General features: G+C 32.7%; 2 long non-coding RNA genes across 2 annotated transcripts in view; one reads left to right on the top strand and one right to left on the bottom strand.

Annotated features, from left to right (window-relative positions):
* The window catches only part of LOC125923685 (uncharacterized), a 175985-nt gene that overhangs the window by 16578 nt on the left and 141416 nt on the right, over positions 1–17991 (top strand). The window lies entirely within an intron of this gene.
* The window catches only part of LOC125923686 (uncharacterized), a 51487-nt gene continuing 39191 nt past the window's right edge, over positions 5696–17991 (bottom strand). Inside the window, exon 2 of the long non-coding RNA XR_007458135.1 lies at positions 5696–9398. This is a non-coding gene — a long non-coding RNA (uncharacterized LOC125923686). The remainder of the gene's footprint in view (positions 9399–17991) is intronic.

The following is a 17991-nucleotide window of genomic DNA, read 5'->3' as shown; positions in this document are numbered from 1 at the left end:
TTCATTTAACCATGTTTTGACATAGGACCAAGGTCTTTCCCTTGAGTGAGCGGGTCTTCTGCATGTTTCTCCTTCTTTCTTGCCTGATCACACAGTAGTGCATCCTCGGCAAATGACGCTTTAATTTAAAGTGGCTTTAGAGCTTAAAGTTCTTTGCAAAGCAATATTAATGTTGATTTTTTTCTATGGATTTACTCATTTCTTCCAAAATATTCAGGGTTTTCAAGACATTCTGAAACATTCAGCTTAGTTTTGTTCATTCTTTTCAAATGCCTATTGCTCTGTTTACCTAATAACCAACTCATTCACCTAATAACAATAATATTTAAGATAATAATAATGAAATTAAACAGGTTTAGGGGCAAAGAAGTCAAGGAAAAGTAGCAAGCCAGACAATGTGAAAAATGCCTATCACCATCAGCATCAAGGCTTTCCAGAGGGAATGGGCATTTGAATTAATTCAATGTGTAGGTTGTGGTGTCCTCTTATGATCCGAGTGATCAAATGAATGTTGAATTATGTTCATTGGCTATTTTTAAAGATTGGTAGAAAGTTTGACAGAAACATGTGCTATAAAAATTAATTTTTTGACATACATAAAATAATCTTCATGTATCTAGAAAATTTCCCTAATTCACTGTACTTCAGATCCTTCTGTTGGTATATTAATGTGTTTTTTTCCATGTTTTTATTTATTTTTGAGAGAGAGAGAGACAGAACGTGAGTGGGGAGGGAGGGGCAGCAGAGAGAGAGAGGGATACACAGAATCCGAAGCAGGCTCCAGGCTCTGAGCTGTCAGCACAGAGCCCATCGCGGGGCTCAAACCCAACAACCATGAGATCATGACCTGAGCTGAAGTTGGACACTTAATCCACTGAAACACCCAGGCGCCCCAGTGGGTTTTTGTATATAGCAATATACAATAGTTAATGATCATGTAAGTCATAGTTTATTCAATAGTCTAATTTTCAATTTAATTGTTTTCATAGTCAATAAAATAGTCACCAGATTATAATTTACTTTTACTGAAAAAGGTCTAAATTAATCCAAATTCCAAAGATAATTTAAAAACCAAAATTGGATTTTAGTATTTGACAGGTCAGGTTAGCCTCTCATTTTTCTCATGAGTGAAAAGTTGGAAGTCAGTGGCTGTTGAAAATTCTACTTAGATCTCTAAGGAAATGTTAATAAGTTACAGTTGATATTTCTTATGGTTTAGTAAGATTGAAATCAAGAAATATCAGTTCACACACTTAAAGTTAACTTTAAGTCTTTTTAGCCAAGCAACAGAAAGATTAAATGTAGATAAAGAATATTAGAATTACACTTATTAGCCATATATGCATTCAGATAAGTGTTATATTCCTTTTGTAATATTTTAGTATAATGTGTTTTGAATTGAGAATTCACCCCCCCCATTCATGAGAAGGTACTCTCAGCAGTCATTTCTATGAACAGTGATTAAACTAGTTAAAATTGTTTTCAGTATTCTCCAAATCTAACAATAGTAATATAAAATTTTAAAAGTCTACTATGTTTTATAAAATATAGATCTCACAATTGCAGTATTGGAGTGTTTCATGGAGAAAATATTGAGGATTATGCTTTTTAAAACAAAAAATAAAGGAAACTTTAATCATGAGAGAACAGTTGGATAATTCTTTCCAGAAAATGTTCCATTTATTAAAGGATAAGCTAGTTTAGAATGATTTTAGATAAATAGTAAGACAAATCCACTTATTATTGAGAAATGTTTCTATACCTTTAAAATACTAGAAAATAGAAAGATTACAAACTACACAATGCTAACTATAATACAATTTATTTATTGTGCAAGTAACTTTTTCTGTTATGTTATTAAAATGATAAAACTGTAGGCAACATTTAAACTCTCAAAAAAAAATACCCACAAAGAGAGCAGAGCTTTTTCCTTATAGTTCTTTGTTAATAAAAAATAATTTGTGCTCTCCTGAGGAAGACATTATAAAATGCAATATAAATGTGCTTTAGGAAAATTACCATACACTCTCTTGCTCACCCATCATTAGTTTTTCATCCTGGTGGTTTGTTAAAAGTCAGCAGGAAGCATAATTATGGTTTTGGTATATGGTAGTATAATTATTTCCCTGTTTCCTTCATTTGTCCACACTTTTAAAGGTAAAAATATAGTCTATACTGGAATAACCATCTTCTTGTGAAATGGATCAAGTTGGAAGGGATCTCCAGTAGTCCTTACATTTTGACAAATAGTACAGACTTTTAAAAAAATCTATCATTATGTCCCTATTTTATATATATTAAGGTAGAGAAAAAAAAGTAGCTTTTATTTTTAGAAACTCCTAGAATGGAATCAGAAGGATTTTTCCAGTATTTATTTATTTTAAAAGGTGTTCTAATTTTAATGATCATTATCTTTGTTTTTCTATCAAACTTTGATTTTCAGACTATTCCAAGTTTTCTATTTCTTCCTATAGATACTAGTTTTTGAATCTTCTAATGTCTAATATTTAGCACCATTTTGACATATATCTAATGACATCTTGGCTTACAAAGTAGAAAAGTAGAATCAAAGTTAGATAGCTAAGGGACTCTGTCATATATGTGCACTAGGATATCAACTATAACAATGTGGGTCAGTTATTTTACAGAACTTAGCATCCTCTGAAATAGTTTGCAGTCTAGGTACTAATTTTGTAATATAATTTTCAGGTGATATATATTTAGGAAAATCAATACTTTTAGATCTTAGACAAAATGAATAAACTTGAATTTTAAAATTTGGCAATAGACAATAAAAATTTAAGTGCAGAATATCATAATTAAAATTAACCTCTTCTGAAGTATTCCAACTAGAGAATGCAAATACTTTATTCCCATACTAGTTATATTTCCAGAAAAATAAGCATTCTAAAATAGTCAGTGTTAGAATGCTCACTCAAATCATTGAGGCAAATCTCTGAACTTTAGGTATAGCTACTTGGATTGCCTTTTGTCTAGAGTATGCTTGAGCAAGCAGGAAATTTAATTCTATCTCTCTCTACCTGTCTCACAGACAAATACACACACACACACACACACACACACACACACACACACACATAGATACAGATACAGATGATAGATGATATACAGATATAGATGATATAGATACATATATAGATATAGATATATGTGTCATACATGTATTTTATTGTATATTTCAGGATAGTTTCACATATGCCACTTCATTTGTTTCTATAAAAAATCTTCATGAGCTTGGTAACATTATTCCCATTTAACAGATGATGATGCTAAGGCCCAGAGTGCTTAAATGACCTGGAAAAGGTGTAAGTGTTAATAGTTGCTAGAAAAAAAAAATAGTTGCTAGAGAGGATGAGTTTGAAGGTCAAGGGATTCAGTCTGTACTAAGATCAGCTAAACAGAGAAATTAAGGAGTTCCATATGTTTTTTCAGGCAATGAGAGTCTCAAGTTTGAATCACGGGGATTGAAATTTAAGATCATACTGTTACATAATGGTGAGTTAGATTAGAAATGTTTTGAAAGTTTTTCTTATAGTATTGTCCTAATAGGCACATTAAGAATACCATAAAAATGGCTAGAAAGTCATAAAAGATAAGGAAAGAGCTTTCTAATTTAAAATTTTTAAAATATAATTGGAATTTAGGTCATTTGGAGAGAATGAAATACAAATCTATTTTTAATACACTAATTAGAATTATGAATCTGTACTTACAACAAAGACAGTTATACAGTTATAATCTCTTTCTATACTATACATATACTTTCTATATATACATATACTTTCTATATATCTATATATATACATATATACATATACTTTCTATATATAATTATATATATATAATTATATATATAATTTCTATATATAATTATGAACATAATTATTCAAAACTCATAGCAACCTTATTTATTATGTGGCATTTTTATTCCCATGTTCCAAAATGAAACTGAGACCCAGATATTACATAATTTTCCCAAGTTTTCAGAGTCAGCAAACTCTAAGCTAAGATTTGAGCCCAAGTTCTTACCCCACTATACCATATTTACCGTTTTTGACCACTTAGAAGTACTTTTTATACATCATTTATTTTAATCCTCTGTGATGTTCATAATCTTCACAATAATCCTCCAAGGCAAATATAATCTTCATTTTACAAATCATAAAATTGGAGTTTGTAGAAGAGATAAAATGACATACTTAAAAGTCATGCATGTCTGCCCTCCTCTCAAGTCTACCAAGCAGAGCCATCTTTAAGCATTTCAACATTACATTATTCGGGACTGGCTAAGCATATCTTTGGAACACCAGCAAAATAAAGGTACAAATAAATGAGCATATGCATGTAACAAATTGTACACTTGCTGTTTAATAATTTAAAAAATCAACATAGCCACCAGAGGAGAAAAAAAAAAAACAACTAGAACTTAATCGGGTTCCTTTGTTCTTACTTGTCTGAGTTAGTGTTATTTTCATTTGAATTATTTATGTGGGGAGTGAAGTGGGCCGTGATAAGACACTACAATTTTCGGTGCTTAGAGCTTCTGATAGTTTTACTCCTACTCTATATAACTCATTTTATATTCATAAAAGTTACATGAGGTAGCATTATTTGTGGCAAAAGGGAAGTTGAGAAAATTCAATAACTTGTTCAAGTTTATGAGACTAATTAGTAGCAGATATGGAATGTAAGCTAAAGGTATTCTGACTCCAGAATCCAAGTTCTTTCCAAGATGTCATACTGATAACTAGTTTATCCTAGAGATAAATGAGAAGATTTGAAATCATTCCGAAATAAGACAGCAGTTAAAAGAAAGAAAAAGGTTATCCTGTATAAAAGAAAATTCAGGGGACTATTAACAGATAAAAAGTTGTATTATCCCAGTGAGGCAGGACTAGCACCCAAGGATAAAAGAGTGAGTGACAGATTTTGAATTAACCTAAGAATTTTGTTGACAGTCAAAGCTGTCAACAGAAATGTTTGGATAGAGACTAGATAACTATGTTGATGTGATGGAAAGACTGCGTAAACACTAACGGTAAGGAGCAAGGTATCTAAAACACCAGATCTCCAGCCTCTCTATATTTTGAATCATCTGGAAAATTAAAAAAATAATATGTATGCCTGAATACCATCTCCAGTGATTGTGATTTAACTGATAATGAGGTGTGGACACAGGAATGGGGAATTTTTAAACCTTCCCAGGTAATTGATTCTAACATTTAGTAAAATTGACAATACCATAAAATGACTTAAATCATGAACCATGAAATGGGATCATGAACAAAAATAACAGTTTTGAACATTGGTTTTTAACAAGGGACCTATTTCCATAGTATAATAGTTTAGAGCACATGTTTGGAATCAAAAAGTGGAGTCTTATCTCCGCAAACTCATCACTCCAAGACTTAGTTGCTTCCTCTCACACAGTGAGATATTAGCAGTTATCCCCTTATGGAAAGGTTGAGAGGATTAATGTAAGATCTATCACAAAATCTACACAATTAGTAGTTACTACTTGTATGATTAATTCCAGTGAGGTAGGAAGAACTATATTTTTTTTTTCTCCCAAGCTCACGTGTGAAGGTTTATGTGTATACTGGGGTGGTGGTGATTAATAGCAAGAATAGTGTGTCAGGCTGTGAGATAATTATTGCCCTCTTTTTCTCCAAGGTTGTCTACTGCCTGTTTTTCACACTCTTCAAGCTTACTCAGTGTGCTGTTATTTTAAAGTGAAAGTGTAAGCTTGCTAAGGTGATTTAAATAGACCGTGTATAGGATCTGAGGTTGTAGGCACTCGACTATACATCCACAGCAACTCTAGAACTTAGTCCTTACTGTGCACTGAATTAACTTTGAAGTTTGTGCCCTTGTGAATTTGGCAAATTATATACATGAAAGTATAAACATATCTGAAAGCTCAACTATCCTTGTTCTTTGTTTTTAATCGTGCAACTGCTTCCTTTCCCAAGCGCTTTTAAGTTGAACAAACCCTTTTGTAATGCCAAGGTCGTGATCATGTTTGTATGAGCTCATATTATTTCATGAATATCACAGCTTCTTTGAGGACTACAAGGAAAATAAATGTCAGAAAACTCACATAAATGCTTTGAGAACAAATATGCATCCCATTTCATTCCAGTACAAAAGATTTAATTAAAACAAAATCATGAAACTAATGTTTCTGTTTTTAAACAAAGGAATATGCCAATGAAATCACCAAGTCCCTTGAATATGTACCTTTAAGATAACATTAATATGTAGTATTTTACTTCCACAATGATGCTTTTGAGTATTGCTTTTATCTAGACCATTTTTAATCACACTGTTTTATTTTTTCAATTACCCTCATAGTTTAATTTTTAAAATTTCCTTTACAAAGTTTTTTCTTTACTTTTCCAAACCTGTTTCTCATTTACAATGTACACTTGTTTTGTAGCAAATTTAATTTAGATTTCCCATGCATCCTGTTTTGAGTATTTAAAACCATTTTGAGTAATAGCACTCAGGTTCTGTTTTATAGACAATAAATACACTATTGTAATAAAGGAGACATGGATTCTTGCCCTGGCACTACCTTTCAATACACTGGTGATCCTAGACAACTTAACCTCTCGCTGTGTCATTTTCTCACCTATACATTGATTAAATGAACTCTGTTTGTAAAGCACTTAGGGTAATATCTGGTTTTACTAAGAACTATATAAATAAGCACCATGAAGTTGTTTATGCATATTAGCACAGGGCCTGACATATACTAAGTAGTCAAGGATAAAGTTGGAGGTCAATCACTTAGATGTACAACAAATTGTGTGATATGAAATAATCTCCTTGAGCCTCAACAGCCTCACCTTAAACACAAGCATTATAGTACCTATTTTGTGTCACAGGATTGCTATGACAATCGGTCAAACATTGCTATCTATGAAACTAGTGAGGGGTACGTGGGTAGCTCAAGTCAGTTAAGCATCAGACTCTTGATTTCAGCTCAGGTCATGATCTCACTGTAGTTGGATCAAGCCCCATGTCAGGCTCCAGGCTGACAGCATGGAGCCTACTTGGGATTCTCTCTCTGCCTCTCTCTCTCTCTGTCCCTCCCATGCTCGTGTTCTTTCCCTCTCTATAATGTATTTTCATTTGCCAAGCAGAAGGGAGTTTGCTTAAACCAGGAAGCACAGCATTGGAAAAGAGTTGACATCCTCTCCCAAGGAGATGATGTCCTGTCTCAAGGTTAGAGCCAGGAAATTGCTGACAAAACAACTGTTTTAAATTATGATTTATGTCAGCTTACTGCACATAAAATATTAGCTATCTAAAAATTTAAAAAGGATTATCTTAAGCAGTCTTTAGTGCATTGCAATTTTGCGTATGGTATTCCTTTGTCTTTCACATTGTGAAAAATTATATTTTTATTCAGCTGACTCCAAATGATCACAAATTTTGAATTACTAACATTTATTACAGTAAAATTAATTTAAAAAAACCTGGAATTTGTCCAGTGTAAAATAGGGTGAAAATACACATTTATGTAGTTTAAAACATAGTAGACGTCATGTCTCACTTCCCACCGATAATCTTACCTATTTCTTTCCTCTTTTTCTTTTGGAAAACGATGCCTTACTAAAGCAAAACCATTAATTGTGAACAGCCATCAGTTAAATGCAGAAATATTAAAATAAATCTTTTCTTCCCAGAAATATTTCTCAGAGTGAAGTTATGGCTCAATAAGGAAGACATTTCCATCTTAAAGTTAGCACTAAATATTTTACTTGTGGTCTCTTGGCACATTTGCAGTCCATGTAGAAGAAATATTTGCATTTCCCACAGTGGGTACTTAATACTAAGGTGAACAATTCTATTCAGAACTTTCTCTCACTTTCTCAAAAATAAATAAGCATTAAAATTTTTTTTAAAGAATAAGATTCAAGTTGTGCAGGAATGTGTGTGTGTGTCTACATGTGTCTGTGCAGGCATGAGTGCATTAAAACTTATTGAATCCACATAATTCAAACAGAGTAGGCAAGCTGAACCATAAATATTAAAAAGCACTTTTCACGTCAGGTTCAGTTCGATGTTAAAAAAGCTTAGGATTAATACCTGCATGAGTTGTTTTGTTTTGTTTTGATTTTTAATGAAACAAATATTTGGTTGTGTCTTCTGTTAATTCCACTGCACCACTGGACTATTTTGAGACATGTCAAAATTAACTAGAATAAAATAAAAGCTAATAAGAGATTGTTTTCTCTAACATAATATTCCTAAGCATATACCAATACTTCTTTTTTGTTGTATTTTTAAAATAAATGTTCATTTATTTATTTTGAGTGGGAGAGAGACCTTGTGTGAGCAGGGGAGCTGCAGAGAGAGAGGGAAAGAGAGAGAATCCCAAGCAGGATCCGCAAAGTCAGCACAGATCCCAATGTGGGGATTGAACTCACAAATCTGTGAGTGAGATCATGACCGGAGACATAATCAAGAGTTAGACATTCAACTGACTGTGCCACCCAGGTGCCCTTTTGTTGTATGTTTTTAGCAATGATGTCTTTCATTGCATTATCCATAGTAAATGGTGTTGTATTTGGAGCTGCAGTAATGTTTTTTTTCCTGCATAAGAACTTAGAGCCAAATAAGATTTCCCTCTTAGGCTGAAATATTGAAAGGTCTCCATATAACGACAAAAAGTATTTCTAGGCTTTTAGGAGTACATCATGATTGACTGTACTAAGAATTTTGTGAGCAAGAAGGGACATTGTATAGCCAAGGAACATAGAATGGGGGTAGATATGAAATTCTCCCAGGGAAAAGATGTTTAGTTCTAAGAATACTGCCTGAAAGGCTCATTCTTTAGCATAATGCCACTTAACATCAAAATCAAACGACTGATTCCTTCCTTAATTCACATGCTCGCTAAGCCATTTTGATCATAATTTGGCTTCCTTTGTGCCACCCACATGGAGACAAGGTTGGATAATTTATCTGCTTCTCTAGTATAGTTAACATTCTTACTGCATGTGGATAAATTAGAATTCTGAATCTATGTATCAATCTCATGAGCTCATTTTTTTTGTGAGTCTGTCTTCTTTATGAGTGATGAATCTGAAACTACTAAAAAGAGTTTATCATTCTGCTGACTAATGTTTAGACACTTGAACTTTGGAAAACTCATTTTCTTTATTTTATTTTATTTTATTTTATTTTATTTTATTTTATTAAATTTTTTTAACGTTTATTTATTTTTGAGACAGAGAGAGACAGAGCATGAACAGGGGAGGGTCAGAGAGAGAGGGAGACACAGAATCTGAAACAGGCTCCAGGCTCTGAGCCATCAGCACAGAGCCCAACGCGGGGCTTGAACTCACGAACCGTGAGATCATGACCTGAGCCGAAGTTGGACACTTAACCGACTGAGCCACCCAGGCGCCCTGGAAAATTCATTTTCAACTGTGACATCCCCTCAATAATGATAATGTTAGCAGACACGTAGGTCTGTCATGTGAGTAAAGTCATGTGACATTACATTATTCTCATGTTGTAAGTTCTTTACATATGCAAACACATTATATGGTCATAAAAGATCTCTGAGTTCAGTATTTTTATTATATTTCTTTTTGTTCCATGTGAAGAAACTGAGGCAGAAAAGTAAATGGTAGAACATTTCTGGTTCCAGACTGTGCCAGAGTACTTCTAGAGTACTTATTAATGTAAACATTAACATTCTAGAAGCCTTGTTCATATCAACATTGATATTACTGCTTATTTTATATTTCTGCCTTGAAGTTTAAAAAAATTCCATAAAATTCAATAGGTAAGTATAAATTAAAATTTTATTCTTATTACTTACTAATGTATCTTGGTTTTAAAGATCTATGATATGCTACTTCCAATCAAATGTTCAAATTATTTGAAAATAGAAATACATTTAAAAATATTTTGGGAATGCTTGACCTACAACATTTTGAAGACAAAACATTTTCTGGTATTTTTACAAGAGTTTTAAAAATATCCATCCACTCTTACATGCCTTTATGCAGGGTCATATAGGAAATTTGGACTTTATTAAACTCAAATCACAAGTCTATTTATTAATCACTGCCATGACATGAGAATAGCTCTATGTTAACTTGTTTTCTTTGTATTTAAGATTAATGGACAAAATGAACACTTAAAAATATAAATCAGTAAATCTTTAATACTGCATAATCTTAAAATAATCATTATAAATATTTGCTTGTGATAAATTCATTTAGAGAAAACATACTGAAATTCCCAGAGTGTGCCTGCTACATGTCATACTCTATGAGAGGCACAGAATAAATTATGAAAATCTCCTCTTTTAACCTAGTATAAAAAACATTAACAAAAAATAACAAAATGGCAAAAATAACATTAATACAGCTAAGATATATGAAGTGCTATCAGAAGGTAATAAAAAAGGATACTATTTGTGACTGGACATTGATGTACTCAACACACATTTTCTGTGCTACTCTATGCCAGGTACAGTTTGGGAGGATTGGGATTTCAGCATTAAACAGAAAAAAGTTTTTGTGCCCATGGATCTATTGTAGATTCTAGTAAGAGGAGAAAGGCAATAAATACTATCAAATATATAATGTGTAAGGAAGTGATAAGTGTTCTTCTATTAAGTAGGATAGTGAGGAAAGAGAAGAGAACTCAATGAAACGAGAAAATGATCCCTATAGGATTATTTAGAGAAAAGCTTATCTAACTGAAGAATTAACAGCAGATTAAGAATGGCTAATTACCGTCCTTCTTATAAAGCAAAGTTTCATTTTTGTGTTTTTGTGAAATGTAATTTAAGCAAATCTTGAAGGATGAGTAGGATTTGAGCAAAGAATGGTAAGAAAAAGAAATGACAAGGGGATAGTTTGGCATGAACTAAGCCAGGATAATGAAAAATAAGGGGAATGTTTAGGAATTGAGGTATTATTTGGCTGAAGAGCAAAGTATGCATAAAAAGCAAGGGAAGGTGAGGCTGAGAGGGAAAGTGAAATGAGCTGCAGGTATAAGGACCTGAAATTTAAGAGTGGCAGAAGAAAAATGTATACATATGTAAAATTCAGAAGATAGAATTGATAAAATTCTGTGATTGGTTTGATTTGGTAGCAAAAAAAAGATGCAGTCAAAGATAATTGTGAAGTTGGACCTCGATGACTTGAAAATTATATTGTCATTAATAGGAAAGCAAATCAGAAAGAAGACCTAAATTGATAGCAACTACTGAGTTTGATAAATTACAATTGAAATTATGTCTATGTTTGAGTATTATGTTGTATGTGTGACCATAGTATTCATTTATATAATATTCCATAATTTTAAGTAAATGAACAAATATGACTGAGATAAGATAAAAACAGAGAGGGAGGCAAACCATAAGAGGCTCTTAAATAAAGAGAACAAACTGAGAGTTGCTGGAGGGGAGGTGGGGGAGGGGTTAAGTGGGTGATGTGTATTAAGGGATCTTCTGGGATGAGAGAAAGTTAAGAGATAAGGGGATGTTAAGAGATGCATCACTGGGTTCTACTCCTGAAGCCAAGGCTACACTGTATGTTGTTAACTAATTGGAAAATTCTAAAAAATTACATTTCTCGACTAAGAAACTTATGTATGAACAGGTTGGAAGTAAATAATAGAACTTAATCACTAATTTCAAATAGTACTAAACATTTATGTGAGAACCCACAAATGTATAGGCACAGGACATAATAAGTAGATTATGTAATGATATACTAAACATTGGGTAATATTTATCTTAAAATTACAAAATTCATAACAGAGTTCTTTTTCTCTTGAAGCATAATGTCCAACCTTGGATGAGACTTCCAAGATGGAATTTTGCCTTCATAATTTTAGCTACTTGACTTTGACAAACTCTCTTTACTTCAGTGTTCTCTCTCCTACTATGAAGATAATGGGTATGCCTACTTCATAGGTTTGTTGGGAAAATTTAAGGAGCAAATCTATCGATATTGTTCCATAGCTACTTTTCTATATATGTTACCATGGTTATTGCTATTGAGATATTATATATTTTTATTTGTTTTTTTCCATATTATAAATGTAATTTTGGAGAAATCTGCAGATACTTCACTTGATAATTCTTTTTTTTTTTTCCCCTCCCTTTAACCACAATGACCTAGAATTGCTGGAGATTTGGGAGGAAAAGTAACTAAGAATTTTAATATCATTCACCCAATATAAGTTTGTATTGTCTTTTTTTTAACTTCTTCAAGCTCAATTGTATCACTTTAGAAGATATATTGAGGATTGAACAAGAAAAACAATATCATTTACATGTCTGGGATGTGAGCAATGTCTAGACTGCCATATCTGCCATATATGGGAAGTAACCTTTTGCAAAGCCAGACAACACAACATCAAGAATTGCTTTTAAATTTACATGTATCCCTAAAACATACTTCTCAATTTTAAAGAATTCAATATATAATTCAAATATAATATCTGTAAAATTAAATTGGAAATATTAAGAAAATAATAAATACATTTTTATTTTATTTCATGGTTTTGTTTAAACTCTGCTAAGCATATAGTAATAAACACATACACAGACACCTACACACACACATACATATTAGAAGTGCTCCAAACAGTCAAACATAGGGTGACATCTGTTGTAAACCACCTTTAAGAAATAGAAAATCCAGCCTACTAAAAAAAAAAAAAAAAAAAAGAAAAAAAAGAAAATCCAGCCTACTTAATAAAAGGAGGGAAGGGTTTCCATTTTTTTCTCAAGCCACCTGAAAAAATGGTGGAAGAAATTCCAGATTAATTCTCAATATGTGAAAGGTTTGGGCAACCATTTTATTTTGCTATCATGTGAAGCAAATTCATCTCCTGGGCCTTCAGAAGCAGAAATGGGACACTATTGAAAATGAGTAGTTTAGGGAAAATCATAGTCTGAGAGAAAATTATGTGTCATGTAGTCATAAAAATGAGTAAATCCCTGAAAAAAGTTTCACTTTTGAAAATCTTGCATTCTGAGAGAACTGGTCTGCATTCAAAACCATATAAATATTTTTTTTTTCCAGAACACATACTATATACCAAGAACTCTGCCAAGTCCTAAGAGTTCATATTAATAGGACATGTTTTCCAGCTTCAAGGAGCTGACAGTAGCTGCTAAGAAGCCATGAACCCAGCATACTGAGTATCTGATACCCAGGAGAAGCTCAATACATAATTTGCTTTACTTAATGAATGTTGATTATATGGAAACTACCAAGACAGCAGAAAAAATGTATAACCTTAGAACTCAGGAAAGACCTTCTGGCAAAAGATGAAAAGAAGAGACTTCCAGACTGAAGGAACAACTTAAGTAAAAGCCTGGAACAGAAAACCTAGAATATTCTGACCCATCTGCTCAGTATTATCACACTGTTAAATGTGAAATACAATTAAGTTGATACCTTTAGAGACAGAAAGTGAGACAATATTATAGGCCAAATGACCTGAAAAGCCAACCTTCAAGAAATGGTCACAGAAAGCGAGTCTTACATCTCGGGGTTTTTGCCAGCTTTTGTACTTTCAGGCTTTCTAAGATTAAAGTGGAATATATTTTCTTTTTTTAGCCACAAATTCTATAACCCCCCTCCGTGAGAAAAAGAGGAAAGGAAAAGACATTTTCTTTTCCTGGCTACGGTAATAGTACTGTCATAGTCTTCCAAAACATGTGACACCTAAATCATGGAAATGGCTTAAAATGTCAACCAACTCAAGTTTCGCAAATTTGGAAAAAATATAAAAGTACAACCATGAATTAAGATAAACATTTTGTTTTAGAATAGTTTTAGATTTATACAAAAGTTTTAAGGAGAGTTTCTACTTACTTTACATGTTTTAAACTATACTTAAATTCAATACAGCTTTTAAAATTCTACAGGGTTAAAAAAATAAAAAATAAAAAAATAAAATAATTCTACGGGGTAATCATAAGGGCAAAGGAGAACACTGAAATCATAAGTGGCTCTAATACAAAAAGCATCTATCCTAGAGTATATATATCCTAGAGTCCAGCAATATATAAGGAAATATTTCCATGTTCATTAAACATTATGATTTTTAAATAAATTTTTATCTTAGGATTGTTTTAGCTTTACAAAAGAGCCATGAAGATAGTACAGAGCTCCCATATACCCCACACCCTATTACTAACATCTTACTTTAGTATAGTTTATTTATAACAATTAATAAGCTAGTACTGATACATTATTATGAACTAAAGTCCATACTTTATTCTTCTTTACTTTCTACCTAATATCTTTTTGCTGTTGTTGTTCTGTGATCTCATCCAGGATACCACATTTCATAGAGTCATCATGTCCGCTTAGTCTTCTCTTTGGCTGTGGCAGTTTCTCAGATATTCCTTGTTTTTTAATTACTTTGATAGTTTTGAGGAGTACTACTTAGGTATGCTGTGCATTGTATCTTAGTTGGGATTCAGGTAATGTTGTTTTCATGATTAGACTGAGATTATGGTTTTTCTGGAGAAAAACCAGAAGTGACGTGCCAATCTCACATCACAACCAAGTTTCCACACTATAAAATATAACTTATCACTGTGGATGCTGACCTGGATCTCCTGGCTGAAATACTGTTTTCCAGTTTCTCCACTGGAAAGTTAGTCTTTTCCAAACTGCACTCTTTGAAGTAAATATTACAGCCCACATTTAAACTTAAGGTGAGGGTATTATGTTCTACCTACTTCGAGGAGGATAGTTCCATAAAATATTTGGAATTCTTCTGCATGGAAATGTCACCCTAGTTGTTTGTTTATTTTTTTTTTTATTTATGGATATTTATTGCTCCAGGACTGCCATGGCGAGTGCTTTCAGTTGGCTACTGTGCCCTTTTGACACACTTCCATTTATGTGTGTGACTGTCTTGTTGTTTTCTGAGCATGTCCTTTCTTCTGGTGCTACAATACAATTGTTCCAGGCTCCTCTTGTACAGTTCCTGCCTCAGTCCTAGAATCAGCTACTTCATTCAGGAATCCTGCTTCCTTTTACTGGAGAATGGTGTTAGAAACTAAGACCTGTGCTCTGGGGTTACTTGTGGAGTGTTGCCACTTCTAAGAGATCCTCTTCTTTGCTGACAAAACAAGTAAATACATGTGTATATAGTAACCTATCTAGCTAGTGATGAAATCAGTCCCCAACTCTAACCCATTATAATATGGATCATTCTAGAACCCCCTTTTCTTACCTTAACCTCCTATTCCACTAGTGAGAATCCTGGCTTTCATCATTAACCATCCACTTACTTAATTATCTAATGCAAGCATACATATATAGTGTTTTTCAGAATTGTTAACTTCCATATCTTTTTCAGCAATATTTATTATCAAGTTTTGGAACTTAGCCATTCTAACAGGTACACAGAAGTTTGCCATTTTGTTTAATTTGCATCCCCCTAATATCAAATGATGTTGACTGCCTTTTCATATGCTTACTTGATATCAGTGTATCTTCTTTAACAAAGTGCCTTCAAATCTGGTGACCATTTTTCAGCTGGATTCTTTGTTCTCTTATTATTGAGTATTAATTTTTGGTATACTTTGGATATAAATACTTTAGCAGACGAATATTTTACAAATACTTTCTCCCAGTCTACAAGTTGCATTTTTATCTTAATAATACCTTTTGCAGAGAATTTATTTATTTATTTATTTAGAGAGACAGAGAGTAGAATGGAGGAGAGGCAGAGAGAAGGAGAGAGAGAATCCCAAGCAGGCTTTGCACTGACAGACGAGAGACTTGAACACATGAACCTGAGATTATGACGTGAGCTGAAATCAAGAGTTGGAGGTATAACTGACTGAGCCATCCATGCTCCCCCTTTTGCAGAGAAGTTTTAAATTTTAATAAACAACATCATTGTTTTTCTTTCATGAATCATGCTTTTGATGTTGTATCTGCAACTCACCATCATACTGAAGGTCATCCAGGTTTTCCCATATGTTTACTACTATAAACTTTAAAGTTCTGCATGCTACATTGGAATATATGATCCATTTCAAATTAATTTTTGTGAAAAGTGTAAGGTCTATGTAGAACACTATACACTGAATTTAAAAGTAAACCCAGATGAAGATAATCATTGGAGAGAAGACCAACTTGAAGTTATTTTAGTATTTGTTCTTCAGCAATACTAAGAAGGAAATCTCTAAAACTTTAAATTACCATACAGGTACACCGAGTTCTCTATGAATGGGGCTTGTCTATCTCTCCAAATCAATTTCCTGGTATTCACTGACTCTCTCTCTACCACCCTTCAATCAGTCACATTGGACACCTTTCTAAATGTCAAGGGTTTCTCATCTCAGAATCTTGATACATTCCATTTCTTGTTTCAAACACATTTCTCTGCTTTTCAAATAACTGTTCTCATCTTACATTTTACCTCTGCCTAGAAATTTACTCTACTCACACACAATTTAGTCTAAAGTAGCTTCTCTCTATTAATATTTTATCAAATTGGTTATTTTCCATTGTATCACTTATTAAGATATATAATTGTGTGTATGCAATATACAGAATATACACACTTCCTGTGTGTATATATGTAAACAAAAATCTACATACACACAGAGATTTCTTCTAGATTAAAATCTCCATGATGCATCAATAATTTACTTTTTATTAAAATATTTCCACTGCCTAGCACAATATCTAACACATTTTAGAGCTTCAGTAAACTTTTGTATAACATTTGAGCTAATTCCTACTCCATTTTAAAATGAAAGAGGAGCATAAATGTGCAAATAAAATTGAAAAAGCAAAATATGAAAACATATTATGGAGATTAAATTAAAACTAATAAGAGAACATGTATAGTTAAGATACTAGCTATACCAAAAATATAGACAAGATATTTTATTAGTAAAGGTTTAAGAGTACTACCATTCTAAAACAAGTGCATTACATTAGCTATTAGCCAAGACAGAATACGTCTCAAATATTTTCTAATTCAGTGTAAGGGTCACATTGCTTTACTACAATCAAGTTGATATGTTGTCATGAAGATAATATTAACAAAAATTATTTTCTGCGTGTGTCCTGACTCTCTTTACAAACTGATTTTTTATGCTCATTAATTTATAGTCAGTCAAGTGTTTTAGCATAGAAAGCCATGGTTGCAAGACAGATAATAATATCACATAATGATAGATTAGAACATTCTAAAATAGGAACCACAATGAATTGCATATGTATTAATATTAGATTTCACTTATGACAAAGATTCCCCAAATTGAAAATCTGTGAAACACTATTCCATCTGAATTTTTAACAATTTTTTTCTTGTTGGAAAGAATTTCTTTCTATGTGGAAATTTAGATGATGGCTATTCAGAAGTTAAGATCTTGTTATTTATTTATTAAAGTTTATTTATTTTGATGGGGGGGCTGGCAGACAGAGGGAGACAGAGGATCCCAAGCAGGCTCTGCACTATCAGCACAGAGCCTGATGAGGGGCTCTATGTCCGGAACCCATGATATCATGACCCAGGCTGAAATCATGAGTCACGCACTTAAAAAACTGAGCACCCTGGTACCCCAGTATTGTTTTTATTAATACTCATTTATAAACATACATTTTGAGAAACAGTGATTTTTACTGGTACCTCTGAAGGTTTGTTGAGAGATGTCATTTTTAGTGTAGGTACTGCTTCTCAGAATTATTAATCAATGTGAGACTTATGAAATATTCCTTAAGTAATAAGAAAATGCTTTACAGGGTACCTTTGCAACTTATCAGAGGATGTAGAAGGCTTCTGACTTCACAGTATGACATATCTAAATGTGGCTAATACTTGGTCATGTAATAATCTCAAATACATCAGGAGAGGCATTATATACAATTAAATTCACACACCCTACAGTCCTACTTCCTGAATTTTCAAACCTTGGTTTTGCCACTTACTAGTATGTGA

This window comes from Panthera uncia, chromosome B1 (assembly GCF_023721935.1).
Source record: "Panthera uncia isolate 11264 chromosome B1, Puncia_PCG_1.0, whole genome shotgun sequence".
In the NCBI taxonomy this organism is placed as follows: Eukaryota; Metazoa; Chordata; class Mammalia; order Carnivora; family Felidae; genus Panthera; species Panthera uncia.
The sequence above is the reverse complement of the archived record's forward strand: the minus strand, read 5'-3'. Positions and strand labels throughout refer to the sequence as shown.